The sequence below is a fragment of the Tympanuchus pallidicinctus genome, unplaced genomic scaffold (assembly GCF_026119805.1).
Source record: "Tympanuchus pallidicinctus isolate F22 unplaced genomic scaffold, pur_lepc_1.0 scaffold5, whole genome shotgun sequence".
Lineage (NCBI taxonomy): Eukaryota > Metazoa > Chordata > Aves > Galliformes > Phasianidae > Tympanuchus > Tympanuchus pallidicinctus.
Window position 1 is genome coordinate 35,197,481 of NW_026294769.1, and position 6,000 is coordinate 35,203,480.

Genomic DNA, 6,000 nt, shown 5'->3' on the forward strand with positions numbered 1-6,000 from the left:
TTATCTATTGGTACTATATCCTCTCATTGTGTTAGTATTTATTATTCTACTGAGTAGAAAAAGGCTGGATGATCCTGATATGGTATTGTTCTTCATATGCTATATGATGTGTTAAATAACTGTGGAGAGGATTCATTTGATCAAGGAAAAAAGTTTTTGGTATGTCAGTAGTATTGGATTTCTATTAGGTACTTAGTTTTGCCAATATTAAACCGTGAAAAAACCTACATATTCCTTAACTGTTGCTTCCAGTCCCTACAATTCTGTTGTTGCGTGATTCTGTAGCATGACAAAGGAAACAAAATGGAGAAATCTCATATGCTAAGGCTGAAAAGTTTTTTTGAGTAAAATGCTGAATTTATGTGCCCATAAGTCTTAGTAAGTGATCCAGTTTGGATATTGGGAAAAACTTATTTTCAGAAAGAGTGGCCGTGCCATGGAACAGGCTGCCCAGAGAGGTGGTAGAGCCTCCATCCCCGGAGGTGCTCAAGAAACCGTGTGGATGTGGCACTGAGGGACGTGATTAGTGGGCATGGTGAGGATGGCTTATGGTTGGACTGAGGGATCTCAGTGGTCTTTTCCAACCTTAATGATTTTGTGATTTTAAGCAGAATGTTTATTGTTTGTATGAGAGCTATGCAAACTAGAGTTTTAGTAAAGGTATAAAGTATATCTTAAGGAGCTTTATTATAAGAAACAATGGTTTTCAAATCTCAATTACGTCAGGGTTTTTTAGTGATTTAATGACTGTGGAGTTTATGTCCAGCCCAGACTCAAATGTAGCACCAGAAGGAATATTTTTGTTGCATAAACATTGCTGGACAAATGTCAAAAAACTTCTATACCTTAATTTGAAGCTCAGGTACAAATAACTTACTACATATAGAATTAAAAATTATATGGTTTCTCTGAGAAGTTGTTTTAAAAACGACATTTTGTCTTTCATGACATTTGTTTATAATTTCTTACAAAAATCAGATTGCTCTATGGATAGCAAAGGGGCACCACACTGGTGTGTAAGACAGAGGCTTCCTTTCCTCTGCCTACAGAGCCTGTTGCTTTAGGGTCTTGGCACTCAGTGGCCTAAGTGCCCAGAATGGATCCCTCTGGGGGAGAGCAGAGAGCTACTTGAGAGGCAGCAGGGTGCTGATCTCCACAAACACCAGAGAGCCTTGGGAATATCACCTCCCTCTTTCTCAGTCCTTAAACAGAAATCTCTAATGATTTACAGCTGTGCATGTCTTTAAATACTTTTTGTTGGTGGTTTTTTTGGTTGTTGTTGTTTTTTGGTTTTTTTTGCAAGAGCGATCAGTGTACTTCAAAAATCCTTCCCATAGCTTTAGTCCTTGTACAGAAAGATATCACTCATTCGGCTGAGTTTTTACAGCCTTCCATTTCTGCAGAGTAAACTTCCATTCAGACGTACCAAGGTAACTGTGCTCAAGAACAAACACTGTTGTGATGGAAATTCAGGAGAGACAATCTTAAAGATTTCACTTTTTTTTTTTTCTTGATATTACCATGAGTTTGAAAAAGCAAATCAGTAGAGGACCCCTCCTGTTCACTCAGCCAAACACTTGTTCCTGGCTGCAGGAAGCCTGCTCTGCAGCGAGGAAGCCCAGTTGCATGGGAAGCACTGCACACTGAAGTGCTGCAAAGAGGCAGTGCTGCTTCTCAGCACCTCGAATAGGTTTTGTTGTGTACAATCACAAGGCAAGCTGGATATTGAAAATTTGTGGTTCAGTAATTTGAGCACTCCTCTGAAGTGATGCAAATAATGCAAAACACTTTCCACGAAGTCTACTTTAATGATGAGAATATTGCTGATTTTCAGTGCAAAGGTACTGAGGTGCAAAGGTTTTATTTGCAGCAATGCCCAAAGTGAACTTTAATTATTCAACTTTGCAACTACTCAGTGATCCTGGCTCAGTAATGTCTTCCTACTCACATGCATTTCACATTTGAAAAAAGAAATGCTATTTGTAAAAGTCATATGTTAAAATACAGCATGGAGTCTAAAAATTAAAAAGGAAAGAAGAGTTATAGAGTGATTTCACAGCCCCACGCCTCCTGAAGGTGATCAAATTCTAGTGTGAGAGAGGACTTGTATTAAAACATATGCCCAGCCTCTGCTATGATCTGTATTTTTGTTTCTGTGCTGGCTGCTAAGAGAGCATGGCACAAGAGAAGTGGTCTCAGTTAGGTACATTTATAAATCTAAAAGCACAGGCTGCATGAGAAATAGGCATGACAAATGCTTTTCGGGACCTTGTTTCATAGGCTCCTTCCTCCAAGTATGTTATTGCATACGAATGGTTGGCGTGTGCTTGCGTAAGAAGTCTGAGTGTGGCTGGTTTTAGTGGTCCTCGTGGCTTTTTGATTGTTTTTTTCTCTCTTACTTTGTGTGTGTGTGGCTGTGCATATGGAGGAGAGAGGAAAATGGAACACATAACGAATTTCACCTTTGTGAGGTGTAGAAATAGTTCACTCCTTCATGTTTTTGTCCCTCTCAGAAGCTCAAATTTGCTACTGTAAGTGTGTCGGTAGCTCGCACAGGTTATAGACACAACACGTAGAAGAGCTGGGCTGGGCTGTGCTCCACAGGGTCAAGAAGGCACTGTCCTGTGAGAATCTCCACCCAGCCCAACTGTGATGTGGCCTGAGGACCTGCTGTGTTCCTCTGCAAGCATGACTGGACAATAGGCTCTGGGCCGCCTGCACTGCTAATGTGCAGCAAGTTGCATGCAACAGAAGAAAGCAACCTGCTGTAAATGAAATCTGGCAGAACCAAGCTAAAGCAGTACCGCTGGCCATCAAAGCTTGGCCTCGCAGCTGCTTTCTCTCCTTCTCATGAAGTGCAGCAAATGTAACTCAATGTGGCAGCTCTGCAAGGCAGAGAGAGGAGGGGCAGTCAAAGCTGTTTATGGATCGGACCTTCTCCATTCACAGTTTGTCCACGCAGCAAATGGCTCTGAATTATTCAAATCTTTTTGGAGTTAATTTGTACTGGGTGACTGGTGTATTGATGTAACTGAAGTGGTTCTTGTTTTGTGAAATGGAGAGGAAAAAAAACCACAGCGATGCTAGCTGCAAACTATAACACGCTTTGCCAATGCCTCTGTCAGCTTTTCAAAGGCCTAAACTACTTGATTTGCTGGGCAGCCCAAGAGGAAGGTAAATGCTCATTTTACAGGCAGGGAAATTAGGGTTGTTGAAGTTCTAAAGCATTGGTTACTAAAGCAACCTTCTCCAAGTCCTTTTTTTCTACTAATCCGTAAGAACTGTGATAAAAAAAAAAAAAAAAAAAAAACTAGAGCATTTTGGTCCTCAACTTGTTTTTTAGCCATAATTTTCATGCCTGTTTTAGAAGGGCTTACAACTACATGGTCCCCTTTACAGCCTTGCACCAGAAGTTCCACATGAGTAGGAAAGCAAAGATGAAACAAAGCACTGAGGAGGAACCCAAGCCTTGGAAGTTTTGGATGCAATTCACCTGAATATTTTGAAACTTTAAGAGATAGATACAAATGCGACTAGCAAGCTTCTAATGTTCCCTGACCCATTCAAACAAGAAAAAGGACCTAATAATAAAATCCATATTCCTCACCTAGCTGCAGGTATACATTCAAGACCCTCACAGGAACCTTCTCCTTGTTGACCTTGCTTCCAGATGTTTCACACTGGCCCTCTCTCACTCCATACTGAGTCCCTGCCTCACACTGTGCTGATCAAAGATGCACAGAGTACCAGCAGATTGCTCAGAAAGTTATGAACACCTCCAAGTGTTGGCTGGAATAAAGCTGAGCCAATAATGAATGGTTTATTGCAGCATCTAACCTGATGTATCAGTTGTCCATGCTAAAATTATGAGGACTAAACTTTACAAAGCTGATGGATATTAAACTAACTAAACAAGAAGGGCCTGACTTGACTTTTTCTGTGCAGCAGGATTTTCAAACTACTTTGAAGTACAGTGCAATGCATAAGTTTGAGCCCTACTTTTTTCTGGTGTTTGTAGATTGATAGATCAGAGAAAATATCCTTTCATAATGCCAGGCCCAGCTCAACTCCCAGCTGATGTGTACCCCAAGCCTCAAGATTCAAGGGATCATTAAAGAAATTTTTTACAGGATCAACTACTGACATATCTGCGAAGTTTTAAACTACAAGTGTAAGGACAGTGAGAATTTTTATGCTCCTTTTGAATTTCCAGTATTGGCTTAAACTCTGTAAGAAAAGGATAGGCAGTAATTATTTTGCAGTGCATCTGACCCACTTGTGCTTGTGAAGCGAAGAAAATCACTTGGCTCAATGGCAAAGTCACTGACTGTGCATTACATATAATTCTTTTTAAGAAAAAAAAGAAAGCACCACAAGCTGCAGCCCATCAAGTATGGCTCCACAACAAGCTTATTTTTCTTATAATAAGAAAATAAGCACAGAAATACTCTTCTATAGGTCATCTCTTAGCAGAGAAGCCGAAAGCAATAGCATTTTCTGCAAGCAGTATCCTACTATGCTGGAGCTTCTGCATGCTTGATTGTAGTGTAGGTGGAAACTCCTACCAGCAATAAACCAAAAGCAATAAACATCCACTGATAAACTGTTGCCATGATTCCATCTCTACTTGGGAAATATTCACTCTGAATACAAAATCATCAAAGTGAAAGAGAAGATAACTTCATAGTTCTTGGCTCTTCCATTAGCTGGGGCTCAAATGAAACCACAGTTTGAGACCAGCTTACACAGCCAAGAACAATCAGCCTCACTCCTTATTCTACTTTCTTGTCTTAAGTTATGGTCTATTAAAAAGATTTTGGATTTTTCTTTTTTGTGAGGGTACTCCTCAGTGTGATCAAGTCGCTTTTCAACCTTCTCTTTGATAAAGCTAAGGAGACACATCCTCTGAAAGGCTTGTCCTGGCTCCATCTTTGCCCTTTTCAGTTCTGGACTTTTTCTGTTTGTTTCCCATGTCATCTTCGCAGCAGCAGCAGCAGCAGCAGCAATGGCATGCAATATTCCAGTGCCCCATATAGCAGTGAAATCCTCTGCTCACAAGTTGCTAGTTCACACACCATGTGCATCAACAAAAGAGGGCAACAGGATTTCCTGCTGAGTTGCTTGTTCCTTAGGATTGTCTTATCTTCTTCCATTCTTCTATTTTGCTGGATCTGACTATCTGTCCTGTAGGTCTGAACCCTTTCCTTTGCCCTGGGTATGCATTCAGCAAATCAAGTAAAACTCTGTAATACAATGAACATTTACAGTCTAGTTATCAAATAAACATTCTCCAGTCTCTTGAGTTTAGTAGTTCTAAACATCAAAGAACTACAAAATCTCTTTTTTTACATTCAAAAAATTGGATTTATATTCATCAGCACTGAGATTAAGAATCTAGTCTGCAAAAAGGCTGGAAAAAACAGCAAATAAATTACAGAGTGAACTGTAAGACAACAACCAAAAAGACAAAAATATGCCTAAAGAGATCTAACTGCATTAATAAGTGAACAACAGATGATGGACTAATTACTATTTCAGTATCAAAGGGTCTTAGTCACTTTGAGGAGAGAAGTGAAACAAGGCTACATGCCGTAAGTAGGAGACTAACCAGCAGCACAATCACCGCTGGAATCTGATCTTGGTAAGTTACCTTTACTTAGAAATCCTGACAACATACAGAAAATACAAGACTGCAAATTAATAAAACAAGTACTGTAAAAGGCTATTTATACTTCAGAATAAAAGTCAGTGAAAATATTTGCCTTCAGAGACCGCAGACATTGAATTCGATGTAAAATTCGCAATTTAATTGATATAAAAGACCTTTCTCTCCAGCCAAGGTGGATCCAATCAGTACTTGACAAATTTGAGCTGCCCATTAGATCAATGGTTTCCTTGGTAAGGGCCAGACACTGAGGAAGACTGCTGTTTCCTGCCCAGATGATCAGCAGTCCTTGGAGGAAGCACAGAGATCCCGCTGCTTTGTGGGAAGCAAAGCAG